At 42.4% G+C, this 21530-nt stretch overlaps 1 protein-coding gene and 1 long non-coding RNA gene across 11 annotated transcripts in view; one reads left to right on the forward strand and one right to left on the reverse strand.

Moving 5' to 3' along the window:
- tcf7 (transcription factor 7) overlaps positions 1 to 21530 on the forward strand; it is a 233213-nt gene that overhangs the window by 48416 nt on the left and 163267 nt on the right. The window lies entirely within an intron of this gene.
- On the reverse strand, positions 14118 to 20568 carry LOC125458356 (uncharacterized). The gene is made up of 3 exons (XR_007248814.1): positions 20447 to 20568; positions 15070 to 15179; positions 14118 to 14218 (listed from the first exon to the last, which is right to left on the reverse strand). It is a non-coding gene; the product is annotated as an uncharacterized LOC125458356 (long non-coding RNA).

The raw sequence follows: 21530 nt of genomic DNA on the forward strand, positions 1-21530 counted from the left end.
CTAAAGACATTCATGCACAACAGTTGTCTTTCAGTTGGGTTAAGCATTTCTGGCATCATGCTATTATTTGGGAAGCTTGACTTGTTTGATTCTAGAGTTGAAGACTGGGCCCAGTATGTAGAAATAATGCATTATATTTTCTGGGCAAATGAGATTGGGGCAGATGAAGAGCAATGAGTAATTCTCCTGAGAGTTTGTGGACCTACAGCTTTTTCAGTTATTAGGAGCCTGACTTTCCCTGAGGCACCAGATACTAGAGTTGACGGATTAAGTTAAGGAATATTTTGACCCCCAGCCTCCTCTAATTCTGAAACACTATCGGTTTGACGACAAGGGCAATCCGTTTTGGAATTTTTAATGGAGTTAGGATGACTGGCAGAGATATGTGACTTTGGTTTAACCTTTAATGTGATGCTGAGAAACTATTTGGTATATGTGATTAATAATGTAACTATGCAAAATCATCTACTAACTGAAGCCCAACCAGACTTCAAATAGCCACTACAACTGGCTTTATCATTAGAAAATGTGGGCAAGTGGAGTATATGAGTTGTGGGTATGCAGATGGAATGTGACACCCTCGCCAGTCCAACTTAGCTTTAGGAACACCACTTGAATGAAGACAATTGCATGGCCTCACCCAGGACATATCCTAAACAGAGGAACTCTGTCAGCCCACAGCAAAACCCAAAAACAAAGACAAGCCTTGGCCAAACGGGTAAATTTTTTTTGGAATCTTGGCCAGCAAGCCAATGGAGTTGCTGCCAGTACGCAGACTCAAGACAGCAAGAGTCCCACTCAACCTGTATTGAGTAAGAGAACTCATAGGCCGGTGTCCAGGAGAGTGCACACCCTGGAAAGTCCCACATACATCTGGCGTGGAACAGTAAAAAGGCTTAGCAACATCTATTTAGAACAAATCAAAATAAACATAATGGAGGCCAGTACAGGTGCAGCTGTTTCAGTGATCGAGAACCAGTCCATAAGACCATAAGACATAGGAGTGGAAGTAAGGCCATTCGGCCCATCAAGTCCACTCCGCCATTTAAATCATGGCTGATGGGCACTTCAACTCCATTTCCCTTCACAGTCTTTAACAACATTTGCTGTGGTCTCCAACCCTTAGGTTTGCACAAGACCTCGGCTATACTGAGAACCTGTACCGGGGAACCTTTACAGTTTAAGGCTACAACATCGGTTCCCAACTCTTATGAGAAGCAACTGATTCAGTCACCACTGACTGTGTAGTAAAAGGCTCGGCTCCAAGCTTCATGGAGCAAAATCGGTTGAGAAGGATTCATCCAGATTGGCTCAATATTTTTCGACAAAGAAATGACTGGCTGAATGAAGCCCTAATTAAATACCTGTGCATTTCTCAGCAAGGTCTAGGAACTATCGAAGGAGCCATGACCACCTTGCATATTGACCTGGAAGCAATTCCCCAATTTTGCAAGGCACACCCAGTGCCACTTGCCTTATGGGCAAAAGTTGTGGCTGAAATTTGAAGGCTGGAGAATGAAGGAATAATCAAATCAAATTAGTTTGCAGAATGGGCAGCACCAATTGTACTGAATCTGAAGCCTGATGGGTTGGTTCACCTTAGTGGGGTTTTCATACAAATGGTAAACTGCTTTTTGCAGCTGAATGAATTTCACGCATAGAGGACTTATATGCAAAGCTGGGGTAGGAGGGGTCGGCTGTCCTTCACAAAGCTGGACATGAGCCATGCATATTTGCAAATGCAGTTAAATGAGGATTTCCAGAAGTACACTACAATTAATGCTCATAGGGGCCTGTACAAATATATGAGAATGCCATTTGAGGTATTCCACCTTGTGCAATTTTTCAGCAGATGATGGAGAACATTTTACAAGGTCTACCCCAGGTCACCATTTATCTGAATGATGTGCTTATAACAGGAAAGACCAACAAGGAGCACTTAGAGAACTTGGACATAATCCTTAGTTGTTTCTCCCAAGCAGGCATATGCAATAGAAAGAAAAAATGTGTTCCAGGCACCCCAAGTGACCTATTTCGGCTACAGAGTCGACAAGACTTTGTTAGACTTTGTTTGAAGATAATGTGAGGGTGATCAAAGCAACTTCCCAGAGCTCAGGTCTTTCCTTGGGCTGGTGAATTATTACAGAAAGTTGACAGATAACCTGGCCTCCATCATGGTGCCTTTGCATCAAATCTTAAAAAGTGGTCATGTAGCCAAGCCACTTTAGGGAATTGAAGAAACAGCTATCATCCTCTGAGGTGTTGGCACACTATGATCCCAGGCGAGATCTGGTATTGGCATGCGATGCCTCCCCGTATAGAATCAGGGTAGCACAAGCTCATAGGGGGCCCAATGGAGAGTAATGCCCAATAATGTATGCTTCCTGGACTTTGGCTAATGCAGACCATAAATAGGCCCAGATCGGGAAGGAAGGTTTGGTGGTCGCATCTGGAGTCAGGAAGTTCCACCATATGGACATAAATTTGTAATAATAACAGACCAAAAATCCCTGCTAGGTCTCCTTAAGGAGGACAAGTCAGTGCCACCCATAGCTTCAGGCCAAATTCAGCAATGGGCTCTAATACTAACGTACAATTAGTAGTTGAAAGGCTGTGCGGGAGGTTAAATGCAGATGTATTGAACCGCCTCCTGCTGGCAGATACACCACCAGGGTACCACCACTGGAAGAGTCTGTAATTTTTCTAAATTTTCTGGACATACATCCAGTCACAACCGACAACATCCGACTTTGGACACAGTCTCCTGTCCTGGCACCCACAGATGAGGGTGATGGGGGAAACCACAGGGCCATCACAACCAGAACTGAAACCTTTTAGGAACTGGAGAGATCAGATCACAGTAGAGGATGGCATTTTATTATGTGAAGCAAGAGTGATTGGCCCACCAGATAGTGGCTGAACTCCACCAGGACCATCCAAAGGTTTCCAAAATGAAACCGTTGGCGGGAAATGCTGTCTGGTGGCCAGGATTGGATACACACAAAGCCGCGATGGTGGGGCAGCATCACAGTGCCAACAGGACAAAAGTTACTGCCAGCAGCTCCCCCACATTGTGGACACTCACTCAAAGTGGCTGGGCGTGCACAGAGTTTGTTCATCAAACATGGGACAATGATAGAAAAACCATGCACATCTTTGGCAATACACGGACTCCCAGGAGTGTTGGTCACAGAAGAGGCCATCATTTACCAGCAGGAAATTTGGGTATTTCCTAAAGTTGAATGGTATCCGACATACAAGAATAGTCCATAGCATCCCTCGTCCAATGGTCTGGTAAAAAGAGCAAACCAAACTTTGAAGGCAGGCTTAAAGAAACAGCCTCAGAGATAATGGGAACTGCAGATGCTGGAGATTCCAAGATAATAAAATGTGAGGCTGGATGAACACAGCAGGCCAAGCAGCATCTCAGGAGCACAAAAGCTGACGTTTCGGGCCTAGACCCTTCATCAGAGAGGGGGATGGGGGGAGGGAACTGGAATAAATAGGGAGAAAGGGGGAGGCGGACCGAAGATGGAGAGTAAAGAAGATAGGTGGAGAGGGTGTAGGTGGGGAGGTAGGGAGGGGATAGGTCAGTCCAGGGAAGACGGACAGGTCAAGGAGGTGGGATGAGGTTAGTAGGTAGCTGGGGGTGCGGCTTGGGGTGGGAGGAAGGGATGGGTGAGAGGAAGAACCGGTTAGGGAGGCAGAGACAGGTTGGACTGGTTTTGGGATGCAGTGGGTGGGGGGGAAGAGCTGGGCTGGTTGTGTGGTGCAGTGGGGGGAGGGGATGAACTGGGCTGGTTTAGGGATGCAGTAGGGGAAGGGGAGATTTTGAAACTGGTGAAGTCCACATTGATACCATATGGCTGCAGGGTTCCCAGGCAGAATATGAGTTGCTGTTCCTGCAACCTTCGGGTGGCATCATTGTGGCAGTGCAGGAGGCCCATGATGGACATGTCATCAAGAGAATGGGAGGGGGAGTGGAAATGGTTTGCGACTGGGAGGTGCAGTTGTTTGTTGCGAACTGAGCGGAGGTGTTCTGCAAAGCGGCCCCCAAGCCTCCGCTTGGTTTCCCCAATGTAGAGGAAGCCGCACCGGGTACAGTGGATACAACCTCCGGATACAGCGCATTATCCTCCGACACTTCCGCCATTTACAATCCGACCCCACCACCCAAGACATTTTTCCATCCCCTCCCCTGTCTGCTTTCCGGAGAGACCACTCTCTCCGTGACTCCCTTGTTCGCTCCACACTGCCCTCCAACCCCACCACACCCGGCACCTTCCCCTGCAACCGCAGGAAATGCTACACTTGTCCCCACACCTCCTCCCTCACCCCCATCCCAGGCCCCAAGATGACATTCCACATTAAGCAGAGGTTCACCTGCACATCTGCCAATGTGGTATACTGCATCCACTGTACCCGGTGCGGCTTCCTCTACATTGGGGAAACCAAGCGGAGGCTTGGGGACCGCTTTGCAGAACACCTCCGCTCAGTTCGCAACAAACAACTGCACCTCCCAGTCGCAAACCATTTCCACTCCCCCTCCCATTCTCTTGATGACATGTCCATCATGGGCCTCCTGCAGTGCCACAGTGATGCCACCCGAAGGTTGCAGGAACAGCAACTCATATTCCGCCTGGGAACCCTGCAGCCATATGGTATCAATGTGGACTTCACCAGTTTCAAAATCTCCCCTTCTCCTACTGCATCCCTAAACCAGCCCAGTTCATCCCCTCCCCCCACTGCACCACACAACCAGCCCAGCTCTTCCCCCCCACCCACTGCATCCCAAAACCAGTCCAACCTGTCTCTGCCTCCCTAACCGGTTCTTCCTCTCACCCATCCCTTCCTCCCACCCCAAGCCGCACCCCCAGCTACCTACTAACCTCATCCCACCTCCTTGACCTGTCCGTCTTCCCTGGACTGACCTATCCCCTCCCTACCTCCCCACCTACACCCTCTCCACCTATCTTCTTTACTCTCCATCTTCGGTCCGCCTCCCCCTCTCTCCCTATTTATTCCAGTTCCCTCCCCCCATCCCCCTCTCTGATGAAGGGTCTAGGCCCGAAACGTCAGCTTTTGTGCTCCTGAGATGCTGCTTGGCCTGCTGTGTTCATCCAGCCTCACATTTTATTATATTAAAGAAACAGCCTACAGCTTCACAAGATACCAAATTGGCCTGGTTCCTATTTGACTGTACGACCACCCTGATGCAACTACAGGGATAGCTCCAGCAGAGTTGCTAATGGGGATAAGACTCCACACCAGGTAAATCTAACCTTCCCAGACCTGAGGGGGCTAGTGAAATGGCATTAGGAACACTAGTACAACACACAAGACTCCAGTATGTGAGAGAGACAGATTACTTCAGGGGCCGAAGTTTGGTGTGGGAACCATGTGAATGGCTCTGCATGGGTAAGAGACATTGTTGGCACGAGGTCAGGTCCAGAGACAGATAAAGTTTGGATAGGTGTAACGGTCCTGAACAAGTACGTGGACCATGTGAAATCTGTAAACGCGCAAACAATACGGGAACAACATGTGACTGGCTCCTCGATAGTCTTTCTGAACGTTGCAGAACCCATGGGTTCTCCCTCCCCATCAAGCATTGAAGATACCTTGGAATCTGAGATGGACACGATGAATGTCACTGCTTTGATATCTTTGCCACCAGAAGAAGAGAATGAATTTCTTCCAAGATGCCGCAGCTGTGAGACGAGCTACTGTGCTTTACACGCTGCCTGCATCAAAAGCAGAGTTAGAGGAGCCTGACCGGGTTTTAAAATGCCCAAGGGGGAGCTGCAAACAAAACTGGCCTATGTCCTCACAACCAGAGAGGGAGGGATGTAGTGATTATTGTGAGGTCAGCTGGGTGGACCTCATAGAATATGAGTTCCCTGATTGGGACTGTTCATCTGGCCTAATCAGGAAGCCCTGTCTGACTGATAAGAACAGGACCATTGGAGGTTCTTTCACTCTGCGACCTGGCTGTGAGGAAGCTACATCAGTGTCAAGTACTCACCACATGTAATTAAAGAGTGACTTGGTGATGGGGAATACCGGCCTCTGTGGAGATATTTCAGATCCAATATCATATTAAAGAACAGAGTGCTTACCAACTCATGATGTGTAATGACATCACTTGTAAACCTGTTAAACCCATTATTCATCTTCTTTCTGAGAACAGAACTAAAAGAGACCAATCTAAATAAGAATTTTTTTAAACAAGATCTTCTGTCAAAGCCCATAAGAGATGGTCTCTCTTGCCCTTTTTTCTCTCCCAAGCTGAGGGTGGGCAACATCCAGACTTGGGCTGATGAGTGGCAAGTAACATTCATATCACACAAATGCCAGGCTTTGACCGTCACCAATAAGAGAAAACTAATCACCGCCCTTTGACATTCAATGGTGCAACCATCATTGAATACTCTAGCATCAACATCCTGGAGGTTACCATTGACCAAAAACTCAAGTGCACTTGCAAAATAAATGCTGTGGCTACAAGAGCAGGTCAAAGGCTAGGAATATTGCAGTGAATGACTCACCTCCTGACTCCCCACAGCCTGTCCACCATCTACAAGACATAACTCAGGAGTGTGATGGAATACTCCCCACTTGCCTGGATGGGTGCAGCTCTAACTACACTCAAAGCTTGACATCTTCCAAGACAAAGCAGCACACTTGTTTGGCACTGCATCACAAGCATCCATTCCCTCCACCAACGATTCTCAGTAGTAGCAGTGAGTACTATCTACAAGATGTACTTTTGGAAATCACCAAAGATCCTCAGACAGCACCTTCCCAACCATGACCACTTCTATCTAGAAGGACAAGAACAGCAAATATATGGAAATACCACCACCTTCAAGTTCCCCTCCAAGCCACTCAGTATCCTGACTTGGAAATATTTCACCATTCTTTCACTATCGCTAGGTCAATATCCTAGGATTCCATCCCTAATGGTATTGTGGGTCAACCCACAGCAGGTGGACTGCAGCAGCCCAAGAAGGCAGTTTGCCACCACATTCTCAAGAGCACGTAGGGATGGGCAGTAAATGCTGGCCAGCCAGTGACGCACACATCCCACAAATGAATTTTTAAAAAAGGAGGCAAATGTGGGAATGCTTCAGGCCTGGTGTCTGATGTATTTGTTTCCCTGGTAAAATTGAGAACAGCAGCAAGGAATTGGGGGCAGGGGGAGATTTTATGCAGTCTACAAAAGCAAGAAAGATGGCGGATAATGTGACTTCATGAAGGAGGAGCCAAAATCCCACTTTCTTGATTATAGTTCTAAGTTTAATGATTGATTCAATCAGTGCTGTATTTATGGTGGTCAGGTCTGTTGTCTGCTGGTAGGTTCCTACGTTTAGCACATTTGCATGCCGTGAATGTACTCAATACAGCCTTTCATAACTACCTTCAAGATTAAGTTAGCAGTGCATGGGAATCTTGTGATAGCCGGCTCATATTTGTTCAAAGGCAGCTTGCATCTTACAACTTTATGACATTGTATCTGAGCTGAGCAGTTTTTGATGTTGAACTCAGTGGCACAATGAGGTGAAAAGGACAATTGTTAGCGAGTTTTGAGAAGATTTGTAGCTCAGGTTGAGGCTCTGGATGTGAGTTTGCTCGCTGAGCTGGAAGGTTAGTTTTCAGACGTTTCGCCATCATTCTAGGTAACATCATCAGTGAGCCTCCGACGAAGCGCTGGTGTTGTAAGGACAATTGTAGCTCACATGAGGCCTCAGGCCCACCAAGTGCAAGTCAAGGTGATGGGAGATAGGCTACAGAATGTGGTCAGGGAGTGTATGAGTGGTCTAAAGGAGGCCAGAAGGTGAGGTTGGGGGCACAGAAGAGTAATGTGGAAAGGGCCTCACATTCTGAGCATGGTGGGGAACAGACATGAAAACAAGGGTCGAAAAGGATGATTCATTACTGTCCATACATCTGTTGGCTGGCAATGCCTTCCTTATTAGGGCTTTCAGTTCACTTAAAACATTTCAGTTATTCCTGTTGACAGATGTTGGACAATTTCTTTTTACAAAGTGTAGTAGGAAGGGCCAGTTGAGCCTACAAGTTCCACAGCCTGTTGAGTGCAGGCTAGTACGAACGTTCAGTTGAGACAAAAAAACAGAGAAACAGGTTTCTTCAATAATTAAAAAATGTCCCTAACTCACCTTTAATCGTCAACTTTGCAAAATAAAAAGCAAGGCAGTACATTCACTTTCTGACTAAGCTAGTCACAACAAATTATGGTGATGCACATGAGAATAAAGTGAAGCTAATACAATATGAAATGTTTACAGGGGTAATCTGAGTTTGAAACAAGCAAGTGCCACTATGGTGCATTCAGAAACACAATGGTAGTTTGATGGGAATGGATTGGATAGGGAAGTTATGGCGATGATGAAGATCCTCCCTGTTTGTCCAAAAGGCTGTATCACATCCCATCTGTACTGTTTCATCAGCTGATGACAGTCTTCACCACTGAAAACATTCCATGTGATTGTCCTCGTCTCCTGTGCATGCTCACGACACTTTACATTTTAATTATACTCGCATAGGGATAGTCAAAATGCAAGAGAGTAGCAGTGCTTCCCACTTCTGATTCTGCCATCACCAGTGGAGCACTACAGTAAACACTTTGTCCAAAGTGACAATGAGCAAAGATTATAAGTATCCTTTCAGGACTCTGTGGGTTGCATGTTGTGTTCCCCTTGCCAACAGGCAAGTGGCCATTAAATCCAGCAGATGACCTTCTCCCATCAGCCTGCCAGCTGCCTGCCCCCAATCTATGTGAAATGTTACACACAGGAGGAAGGCGCAGAGGAAGTAGTGGGTGGGCCTCAAATGTTTGGAAGATCTGTAAGATGTTCTGGATGTAAGTTTGCTCGCTGAGCTGGACGGCTCGTTTTCAGACGTTTCGTCACCATTCTAAGTAACATCACCAGTGAGCCTCCGGTGAAGCGCTGGTGTTATGTCCTGCTTTCTATTTATCTGTTTAGGCTTCCTTGAGTTGGTGATGTCATTTCCTGTTCTTTTTCTCAGAGGATGGTAGATTGGCTCCAAATCAATGTGTTTGCTGAAGGAGTTCCGGTTGGAATTCCATGCTTCTAGGAATTCTCGTGTGTGTCTCTGTTTGGCTTGTCCTAGGATGGATGTGTTGTCCCAATCAAAGTGGTGTCCTTCCTCATCTGTATCTAAGGCTACTAATGATAGTGGGTCATGTTGTTTTGTGGCTAGTTGATGTTCATGTATCCTGGTGGCTAGCTTTCTGCCTGTTTGTCCAATGTAGTGTTTAAGGGGTGGAAATCTCACCTTAAAGTGATTAATGCTGCTCCCAGCATTAACTGACTATGGGATGGCCATTGGGGGAGTGGGAGAGATTCTCTGACATTTTAGCAAGGGACTGGACAGGAAAAAAGGGTGTCCTATGAAATTCACCCTCACACACATGAAAAAGTGTGAAGTTGTAGACAGCAAACAATATTAAAAATGAAATATTTGATTAGATCACAGAGAGAAGATCACAAGTGTCACTCACAATCTTGATTCATGTCCATCCAATATTCTCACCTGGAGTTTTTAATTCCCTTAATCACAGACAGCCTCTCTAGCCCATCCAATTTAGTAAACACATAAAGAGAGAATTAAAGTAAGAACTGTCCCAGGGTTCATCACATTGATGCTGTTCTTTATATTGCTCTTTAGTACTGCAATCTCCTATTTCCCAGTGAGCGCCCAGTTGCAGTGACATCACTGTAAGAAAGTTAGACCTTCCCCCGGAGAGGAGCACTGTGGGAAGGAGAGAGTATCATCACTTGGGTCACCCCTCTTTCAACTTTCTGTCATTGGCCAGAGTAGAATTGTGCTGCCTGCCAGAGCTTTGAGTAGCTGGGCCACAGGTAAACTACAATATAGCCAAGTCTGAGATGGGAGTACAGAGCAAAAGTGGTTTGGAAATATCCTTGAATTGAATTAATGAACAATCAAATATTATTTTTAGGGGTAAAATGATCTGCTTTTGAGAGAGAAAGGATATTGTAAGAAATCTGCCTTGCTCTTGCACAAGAATGCTAAAAACTCATGGTATATTTGATTGTGCTGTGAGTGAACAAACACTGGGGTAAAGACCATAGGAATCTGTGAGTGTTAAACAGTTTCAGAGCAGCCCAAACAAAGTTCTGCAGTATTCTCTGTTATAATAGAAGCTTGTAATAAAATTCATGAACTGCGCATCAAATGAAGTCAACGACCAAGACATCTGTACAACAGAAACCGCCCACAGTCGGATTCTTATGGAACTGGAATGGGAGGGTAGTGGTGATGTGGGGTGGGAGTGGTTTACAGAGATGACTTTGTAGTTTTAGAATTAGTTGAGTTTCTCATGGTTTAAAATTATGACTTTACTAAATTACAGCCCTCCAAGAGAAGCTCACAGAGTGATTTTTAAAGAGTAGTTCGCTGGTTACCACACTGCAATGGGTATTGATAATGTGCCCATTTGAAAGTATACACAATTTGCTTCTTACTAGTCTAATGTGAGTACTGTGGGTGTTCCTGTATTAAAGGTTGGGGATGTGTAGCATATAAAATTTCTTTCATTCATAGATGGAACTGTTTCATGTGCAATTTATATTTGACCAGCTTCCAGTTAGACTGTCCTGTTATTGTAGACAAATGTGTAAGTGAGCCCTAAAAGTCAAGTAAAACACAGCACACATCACTGGCATTTATTGCAAACAGAAGACCTAACATTTCAAAATATTCTTAATACCAGTACAATTTTCAAACTAATTTCTAAATAAACATGTTATGGAAAATAAATCAGTGACAGCCTGCTAAATTTTGATTATCTATGGTGCAAATGATTTCAAAGTGGATTATTAAGAGCTTGAGACATATCCCTGCTCAAGGCTAAACAAGACAGTCAAACCATTTGGCCATGAAACCTTTGAACTCCACAACCCACAGGCATATTTTTGACTACCTTTCTAGCTGAAACCCTCACTCAAATAATTAGCACTTCCGCTTCCAATTTCACCTCTCCTGAAGTAGATAATTTAAGTTAGCGTACAGTCATTCTGTGCCTTAAGGGAACATCTACCTTCCAGTTTAACTCTGGACAAACTTTATAAACCAAACTTTACAATGATATCATAAGTATTGTGGGAGGGGAAGTAATAATAAAGTCCTAATCTAATGTCACTTTCCAGCAAAAGTCTTTGGGAGAAAGCAGGAACAGCAACCTTTGCCATGTTCCAATTGAGATTAATTCATTCAGGAATCAGGGATCTCTGTGGCTGGTTTGGAAAACTGAGTAATTAACTGAACAATTGAGCAATTGTGTGTTTCCTCTGAAGTTGTGAGGTGACATTTCTACTATGATGTCAAGGGAAACTGCATTCCCTGACAGAGGCTGTTATCAGCAAAGACGGGGAAGATAATCAAAAAGATCCAGGTTAGTTGTGGTGCAATGAAGCTATTGTACACCTTCAGTGGGAACCTGCCAAGAGCTTCCATCCACATTTTGAAAATTGCAAAACCTAAATATTCTACTTTAAAAGGGTAAATATTGTGATTTTGTGTGTTTCACATAAACAGTCTCTACTCAAGTGTCTCGGTGTGGGTGGAAAATGTTGAATTCGACCTTCATCAAATTGCATTTATTGTTGACCCCTGTGCAAACCTTATGTAGCCAAACCTAAACCCCAAACCCACACAAATTACACTAATGTCTCATTTATCAGAGGTACTTTGGGGAAGTGTGCTCTTTTATTTAACTGTTCTTAAATAAAGCCGTTTCTCTCATTGACCATTGTGGGATGATAGGGTCTGAACAGATGTGACAGAATTACACACCCGAATCACCTCCCCCATTTCTCTCCCTTGTTAGTGAGGTCCTTTGTCTACAGTTGCACAGTGAGGCAGTGGCTGCCTCAGCACAGGTTGTGGAAGTCTGCTATCAGGCCTTGATCTCCTCACAAGCTGCCTCCTCACTGTGGCAAACAGGTCTCTATAGACAACACGAAAATGGAGAGCGCAGCCTTTGCAAGCTGGAGCTGCTGAGCAAGTACAGTTATGTGAGGTTAAACCATGCTGTGGTTTACCAATGGAAAATGCAGAGACAGTATTTTTTTGAGTGTTTTTTTTTCACCTGAACAACATCTGCACTGAATTCACTGCTGAAGGAGGTGAGGAAGTGTGAGGAACCACGGAGAGGGCCGGCGAGTTGATGGAATGGCAAGGTGTCTGTTTGAACCTTACAGCACATGGTGAAGTCGCACATATTGCTTTTCTGTCTCCTCTAGTTAAGCAGAAGCCATCGCCCAGTGATAGGTCACGTTTGCATCTGCAACCACATATTTACAATCTAGAAAACTGAAAATGCTGTCGCTGACCACAAGAGAAATCTGTAAGCATTCTCTTCCATAAGCTGTGGGTGATTTGACTGTCCTTAAGTTTCCAGCTGCTAAAAACATATTACGGTTACAATTCTAAGCTGATTGCAGGTGCATCTCTGTAATTGATGGGGGTTGTTTGAACAATGATGCAACGCTGTGCCTTGCTGGGATTCCACTACATTCTGAGGAGAGGGGATAATTCCTCTGAAACAAATCTCTGTCATGATCCCACTTCCTTCTCTCACCAGATTAAATAGAAATAGCTGGTAGAGTTTCTGACCTTCCTTGATAAGTTCCAAATGAGTTTACATCCTAATACCCTCATGAAAGTTATACCTACTGAGAATCAGTTTAGCTTTTTAAATACTGATCCCAGAGATCAGTGCCAGAACAGTAAGAAACTTTCTTATCCAGTTGGTGCTGTGTTGCATCACGGTATGCTGACCTTGTGCTATTTTGCTTATTGAGCCTTCTTTGTACCTTATGGAATTTGCCACTTCTACCAACATGTAGTACTGGAGAAGGGTTGTTTGAAGAAGATTGCTATCACCAATGCCCCGTTGCTTTTGCTCTGTCTTGGGCCTATTTTAGTGGTTAGCTGCAGAGAATATACCACTGTAGAATATCAACAGAAGAGGCATGGTTTTTAGATGACACGATGGTGTATTGAATAATAACAATGATTTCCACCACATTTAGTCAGGTACAATCACATAGCCGGTGCAGATGCATGCACTTTCTCTGAAAGTTAGAGTAGAACTCCTTGTCTCCTTTCATAGACTGAGTGATATCAGTGGAGCATTTGGAGCCAATGTAACATGAACATTAACCACTTCACAACAGTTACCTTTTGCAGCAATTATTATATCAGCTATTCTTAACATGACATATTTCTTTGAAATAAGACTTTTCTAAAAGATTCCACTACAAAACCGCTACAATTTCCAGAGCAGGCTGTTCCTGGTTACCTGGATCTCTACCTTCTGCCAACCCAAATTTAAGTGTCTAAAGCAATGGAGACCAAACAGGAGCTGCACTGCCAAGTGTGAAGATGCTGCCTTCTGTTTATTTTTAACCAGAGTTTCCTATCTTAGTTGTTTGTTGTGGAGATCCAGCCTTATTTCCACAAAAGAGGGAAAGAATATCTGTGGTCAGGAGTCATTATCTCCAAGTTAGATTTGCAAAGCCCACAGGCCTGATTTGATTCCAGCTTTAGGACAGGTCTGGAAGCAGGTCATCTCCATTTCATTGTCAGGGGATGGTATACGGCACTACATGGCTGAAAAAGGAAAGAAGAGAAAACACATTAAAAGAATAGAGCTTAGATATCAATGAATATATTTCAGATTAAAATAAAACCCAGCAAAGTTAGTCTATTGTCAATTCATACCTTCTTGCTCAACAGATACCAAAATGTCAGAGATCAATGTGGCAGTAATTAGTTCAAAAATACTTGTGTGCAGTGCATATCAAGTTGTGAAAACATGAGCAGTTTCTGGATGAAAGCACATATCATCCAAATTGGACCCATTTCATTCTGTCCTGTGTCACAGAATTGCTTGTCCAGACCAAAATATACCTTGATAGAAAGATCATGCATTGGACATGAATAATGCCAATCTCTGAGGTTACCTCTGAAACCATGGGAAATATAACAGCCGAGTGTGATCTCACCTGGTATTCACATATGCGCTCATGAGAGCTGAAGGTCATTGCGCCATTCATAGTTTAAAATCAGTAGAGCCTGGCAGTATAAACTTGCCCACTGTATTGTTCATCTGTACCACCTCCGATCCTGTTTTTAAAGTAAGCTGTACAGGAAGTTAAAACATTTAGTTTATATCCAGCGCAGATTGATCAAAAACGAGATGTATTTTTTCTTCCTTTCCTTCCCTGTACATTTATAATCTCCTAAATGCAGTTGGTGAAGGAGAGAACTGATCCCGTGCAAGCAGGACAATCAAACTGGGAAGAAATGAAAAGCAGTCAACTTGAGCCCTGTGCACACCCTTATCCCTAATTATGCAGCAGCATGAATGAGGCTCACAGAATCTCTGGTGAGAACATAATAGAGATGCATTTTGGGGAGAAAGTATGGCAGATTTACTGTGTCAGCATCCAGAGATAGTATGCAAATATTTCTCTAACTTCAGCAGAAAGATTCAAAATGAAGATTTCCATGGGGTGTTTGACAGATTTCTGTTCACCAGTAAGAAAGAGCTAGGGAATCATTTTGTGTCATGATAATGCCATAGGCAATATGACTTATATCATAATATTGTATCTTTATGGGTAAACAAGATTTGACCAAATATTTTGTTTCTTCAGGACAGGCTCTCCTTTCTGCTTGCTAATTTTTCCCAACTGTCTTATCCCGAACCCGTTTCCTCTCAAGACTTCTGCTACTATGTTCGATGAGATGTCCTGCCATGTTACCATGACAGAAATGTCAGGAAATATGTGGGAGCTCACCTGATTTAACATTACAAGCTTGGTGCAAGATTGTTAAATCCAGTTCATGAATGCTTTTGGAGTTTCTACTAATTTATAAAAATTACAGCAGACAGTCGTAGTAATATAGTATCTACTGTCTAGTGAGTGAACGACATAAACTTTGTTGAACACATCAGTATGCAAAGGATGGTAAGCGCAGATATCTTACCCAGAGAACTTGTAGAGGTACAATGCCTTTTACAGTGATGAGGAAAACACCTTAGGACATTTCCGGCATTAATACCAGCTGCCATCTACAGGAGGTCTGAATCCGTTCACCTATAAGATTCACAGATGTTAGCCTACAGCAGAAGTCATCACTGAATTCTGTTTGGAAGCTGGAACTCTAACAATTTTTATCGCTAAACTGCAAAACATCGAGGCCATTGCAAAAGCTTTGTACCATTCTAACACCAGCTCACTCAGCACAGATCAGATCCTCTCTGATGACGGGTCTAGGCCCGAAACATCAGCTTTTGTGCTCCTGAGATGCTGCTTGGCCTGCTGTGTTCATCCAGCTTCACACTTTGTTATCTTGGATTCTCCAGTATCTGCAGTTCCCATTATCTCATCACAGATCAGAGATTAACTGGCCTTAATTGCTCAGGCTCTTTAGAAACAAATCTGTAAAATTACTTGAGAAGCAAAAACATTACTTTAATATTAAAGCAAAGCAGCAAATATTGTAAATATGGAACTCATTTCAAGGACTTAGTGATGGTCACAATTTATCCATCACAAGATTTACATTCGACGGCTTCAAATTTTGATGAAAACAATGATAATTCTTACTTAATTAACTTAGTTACTGTAATCATCATTGATCAAATTCTTTCCTTCTTACTTCGATAGTACAGCTCCAAGTTTTCAAATAAAATGGTAGTGAATTTATTTACTTAAACATCAAGCACCTAAAAAGGTTAGAGGAAATGAATGGGTTGAGGGTATTGATTTGTTTAACTGGAAATCGATCAAATTTATGTTTAATAGTGAAACTGCTTTGATGATTGAATGTGGAGGCAGATATGAGTTACAACACAATGTCAATCTATAAGGCCAGGTAAGTGTTTAATGGTATTTGTGGTTAGACATCACAAGTATGTGAATCATTGATATTTGTTGGTCTTCAGCAATTAAAACAAAACAGAGAAAGAGAGGAAGCAGAGAAAAGGAAAATCTTCAATTCCTTCCATCATGTCAAGTCACCTTCCTGAAATAAAAAGGCTTCTATAATAGAGAATAGCATTAAAGGGAAGCATGTTATTTAGCGGTTATAGCAGAGATCAGCAAAAGCATAACAGTCAGCAGGCTTTATGTGAACTGGTGGCTTTGAACATGTCCCAGTAGCACTTCTGCAAGAATGTTTCCTGGGTATCTGGCTCTATTCTGTTGTAGCTAGCTGAAGAGTTGTGTTGCAAACAGAAACAGAGACACTTGCCTTAAAAAACAAAAACAGAAATTGCTGGAAAACTCAGCAGGTCTGCAGTATCTGTAGAGAGAAAGCAGAGTTAATGTTTTGAGTCTTGTGACTCTTCCTCAGTACTTAAAAACTTGTTTAATAAAGAAGGGAGATAATTTGTCAGGAAAGCAATTACTGTTGTAAAATAATGGCATGAAAAGAATACCCTAGAGGAAAAAGAAATTCAGAAATCTTTAGAGGGCAACAGGAAGAACAAAGGGGTCAGTAGGATTTGAATCATTAGTTCCATAACAGTAACCAAATATTGACGTGTTTTGATGCAAATTGTGTCATCGTATTAAGTGTTTATAAACAAATCAGCAATGGAAAGACTGTTATAATACACATAAATGAAAGCAGTGCGTTCTTAAAGAATGATAAAACAGGTAGGTGACAGGAGTTCCTTAAGAGGGACAAACAATAATTTGCAGAGGTTTTCACAAATTCAGTTCACTAAGTCCTGCTTGCTTCACACTGTTCTGACTGCACTGAACATTTGTTAGAACACTTGAGGCGAGGACTGCAGCAGTGTTACCGAAGATCTGCTGGGAGTGGTTGCTGGCAAAGATGTGTTAAAGTAAATTGTCACCTCTACAAAGCACCATTTCTTTTGAATGGTTAGTGTCACAAAAAGGAGTTGTGTAACATATGATTCCCACCTTTTGGAGGGTGTTTAACTGTTGGAAGGGGCTGGGGTTTGTATAGAAAACTCAGAACCTCTCAACACTGACCTCACTCTCTCAGTTGTTCTTTTCATGACCTTGATAAAAAGAAGACTTTGCTGAACACACAGCTAATGGATAACCAATATAATGATTTTCACATAATTATTCTACAATCGTATATAAATGCTTAACCTGATGTTGCAGTAATTTTTTAAAAATTTCTCCTTACCTCTGGTGCTTTTACCAATCCAAGGCCTTTTAACAACTTTCTGAACTTGTCCTGCATGTGCATACACCCCATATCCATCGAAACATTAATGTACTTTAAAATTGTGCCATTGTGTTTGTGTCGTCTCACCTCGTGCTTCCTAATAAAATCCATGTCTTCTGATTTCCCTGCATTAAATTATCAAGTGAACTGCAGCTGGAGAGGATCAGGGTTCAAGCCCTACCATTACCAGAGCTGTGTAAACGGGTTAACTCAAACAAAACTAACTGCAGCTATATGGGGGTCATTAACAATTAACAATTAACATTGTTTAAAAAGATGCCCTTGTGCCAAGCTGGTAAAGATGAGTTAAGTCACCATAGTTCCACACTTTCGTTTCAAGACAGCATGATTAACTTGAAGTTGAGAAGGAGGAACCTTCATGGTAACATCAGCTGGTTGCAGAAATTGAATCCACGCTATTGGTGTCACTCTGTATTGTAAACTAGCCACTCAGCCAGCTGAGTTAATAAATCCCCATCTTCTGGTAAGGTGCCAATGACTAAAGTCTGCTGTTCCAAAGTTTTTGGATTTATGATATCTTGTTTCAGAGGCTTTTTGATGAACTAATGCATCTGTTCAGGTTGGACACAGGATTTGGTCATCTTTATTCGAGTCTGTAAGTGATACGTGGACTGTGGTCACCGTGTCTTTGTGGGTCTGAAACATGACTGATAGGTGGAACAGACACTGCCAAGAAGGGAGATTTTGCATCTGGCTGTCAGCCAAGATTAACTTGCTAATGCCCTGCATTATAAAGGATGGAGTAAATTGACTTTTGCATAAATGTTTCAGTACAAAACATCACCTATATGTGTGTTGGCAATATTGAAATGCATTCCATAGCAGAAAGGGCTGTATCATCAATTTCTATTCCAACTAACTGTCAATCCTTACACAGTATTGCTAAAAGGCTTCATGCTACCATTTGAGTCATTTAAAAAGAATATCTGTCTACATCCAAGTCAAAAAAAACTTGAGTCAGACTTGGAGATAGTGAATTTAGTGAAGGTTTCAAATTATTTTTGTGATAATGTAATAAGTGAATGTATGGAGTCCATTTAATCTGGTTCTTGTCCTCAGTGATGTGAGAAATTGTGGAAGTGACAAGGGCCAGTCAAATTGGTAAAAAAAAGCTGAGATTTCTTAAAAGTTGTAATGTTTCCAATTGTCATATCAAGTCGCTATCTTACTCTGAAATAGAAGTATAAGAGTTTACCATTCTTCAGTCCAGTCATGAAGAAGCAAATCAGGAATCTCATAATGAATAATATGCAGGACTCTGGAAAAATGTGGAATACACCAATCATAAGTGGCATATTTGGTCAGCATAGTGTGATAAATTGCATAGGCTGTGAAAATTAATTTTAGGAGCACAATGTAGGAATAACACTGGATCTTTCAGTATTATTGCTAACTTCATGTAGACTGCTGATTTGAATAATTGTTGCACGGGGAAAGTGCTAACTGTGCAATTCATTGGTTCAGCCTGTCAAAAGACAGCCAAAAATCATGACTCCCTATCACCACTTAAAACATGCATTTGTAAGTGAAATGAACAATTGTTTGTTCATTGATTATAAAATCCTGGATATTGTAAGAAGCAGGGAAGGGTGAACTCACTGACTCTGCATGCTACACGACCATCAGTTCGACAACCTGAGAGTCCTGATCACAGATCTTCAAACCTTTGGGATCTTTCATGAACCACGTTTTATGTTCACTTGAGCATGTTTTGAGTAATGTTTGGAAGTTTTGATTTTGGGCCTTCTACTGATGTTAGTAACCAATGAACTGCATGATTGGTATTGGTTACATGCGCTAATCATTCAGATGAATAGACTACATGAAGATGACATAACATTGAATGGCCAAGGGTCAAACATTCATAGTGATCTACAGGTCAGTCTTCAGATGCTTTCAATTTCTATTCAATAAGACTACTAAGCACGGCCAATTCACTGCTCACGTTTATTCCAACCACCAAATATGGGCGATAATGCTGTGTTTTGTCTTGTTGCCTTTAAAGTGCAGAGCCATACTGAAATATTCTGGAGGCTATCTTGTCATTGCCAATTAACTGTCCTTTGCATTTTACTGACAATTGAATTTGATGTTGTTTCCAGATTGTTTTAGTTTGTTGTAAATGCTGTGTATATTTCTGTTTTTCTTCCATTTGAAGAAATACTTCACATCCATAAGTCGGAATCACGTCAGCCAATCTGTTTCTATTCTGGACATTTTTAGAACTTCAGCATTAAAACAAAGCCTGTTTCTTTTTATCTTGTTCCAGGATTGTATTTTCCTGGGTGAGCTGGAGAGCTAGACAAATATTTGGCAGACAAATTGATTGGGGAACTGAAAGAAAGTGTAGTGTGCGGTATTTTTCAAATGTTGGAAATAAGCACATAGACCCCAGTGGTGTATTCTGGTCCTATGCAAGAAAAATATTCTTATGATTATCATACCTCACAAAACTCTCCATAGATGCATCAAATATAACAAGCTGCTTATGATGTATGGTGGTTGCTGCCATGCAGGTGGAACATGGCATCCATTTTCTGCACAACAAGACCATAGAATCCCTACAGTGGGGAAACAGGCCATTTGGCCCAACAAGTCCTCACCAATCCTCAGAGCATCCCACCCAGACCCATCCTCCTGTAACCCACGTGATCTACACATCCCTGAACACCATGGGCAATTTAGTATGGCCAATCCACCTAGCCCGCACATCTTTGGACTGCGAGAGGAAACCAGAGCACCAGGAGGAAACTCATGCAGACACGGGGAGAATATGCAGACTCCACACAGACAGTCGCTCAAGGGTGGAATCAAACCCGGATCCCTGGCACTGTGAGGCAGCAGTGCTACCCACTGAGCCACCGTGCCGATCCTGCAACCACCACAGATAGAAGATTTGTTAAACAGTTTCTAATTGTTTTGATTTGAGGCAGGTATGTTGGCTGGACCCTAGTAGAACACGATCTGCCTTGTAGAGTGTGGTTAGATCTTTAATACCCGCCTGCGCCATAGAAACAATTGGGACATCAATTTAAGATTTCATGCAGTGAAAGATCAGCAAAGCAGCATTCTATCGGAGTTGTTAAGTTAGATTATCGTTTCAAATTCCTGGCATGGGTCTGCAACTCACCTCACTGTGTTTTTCCTGTCTTTCCATGTTCCTTTGTCTTTTTTTGACAGCCTTGTATTACTGCTGTGTTTGTGAGATGTCAGGTTTACTTGCAGTGTGGAATGACTGAGTACATGCTCTGAACTCAGTGTGCACTAAATTCTTGCTCTTGTTCATATCATAGCGGGAGGAAAATCAAGAGGATCATGTTCCTCCCAAAGGTCAAAGGGAAAACTTTCAGAACAAATTTTCAAGTTCACTCTCTCTCAACCTTTGAACATCTTTCCCAGAGGACTGGGAGCAAGTTGATCTAACTTTCTTGGTCAAGAAAATAGACCCACATCAAGGAAAAACTTTGACAAGGAACAAAAATACAATAAGCATAAATTAAATGTTAATGTAAGAATTCAAGTGATCCTAATTTCTATTAACATCTTATTGGTAATAATACTGTTTAAATATTATACTATGGAAAATAAAGATTTTGGAAAACAGATTGAATGAGAGAGAAAAGCGTGTTTAGCTTGGCTAGGAGGTGAGGGCATGCCGAGAGCAACAAAGCTTGCTTTTCTTTCCTTTAACCCATTTCCTTTCTCTCGAGCTAGGTTAAGCCTTCCATAAACTCGTTTTTTTAAACAAATATCTTTGGAGCAATAACTTCTGAGTAATTAGACTGCTGTTATGTCAGTGCATAGCCATTATGTGTTTAAAGCCTCCGACTATCTCAACAAAGGCTACAGGCAGCAGTTTGTTTAAAGAAGATTCTTGTTAAACATATACTCTGGCATCAGTCCAGAGAATGCAACCAGCTTGCAGAGAGACTGCTAGTTAATGATGTCACAGGCAAAAGCCATTCAAATCTAATTATCATAACTGAGTAAATCATTGGTATATCATTTTATAATCTTGTCAATTAAACTGGGAGATTATTTTCTTCTCAAACTGTTTTTAATTGCCAGAATCTTAAGGAAATACAAATCTTGAAACAGAAGTATGAATTGCTCTTCGAATTATACAGACTAAATGAGTTTATATTCACAAAACAGACTGGAATCTTCCCACTATTTGGCCTAAGCAGACTTAGACATGGGATTCATTTTGACTT

This window comes from Stegostoma tigrinum, chromosome 13, assembly GCF_030684315.1.
Source record: "Stegostoma tigrinum isolate sSteTig4 chromosome 13, sSteTig4.hap1, whole genome shotgun sequence".
In the NCBI taxonomy this organism is placed as follows: domain Eukaryota; kingdom Metazoa; phylum Chordata; class Chondrichthyes; order Orectolobiformes; family Stegostomatidae; genus Stegostoma; species Stegostoma tigrinum.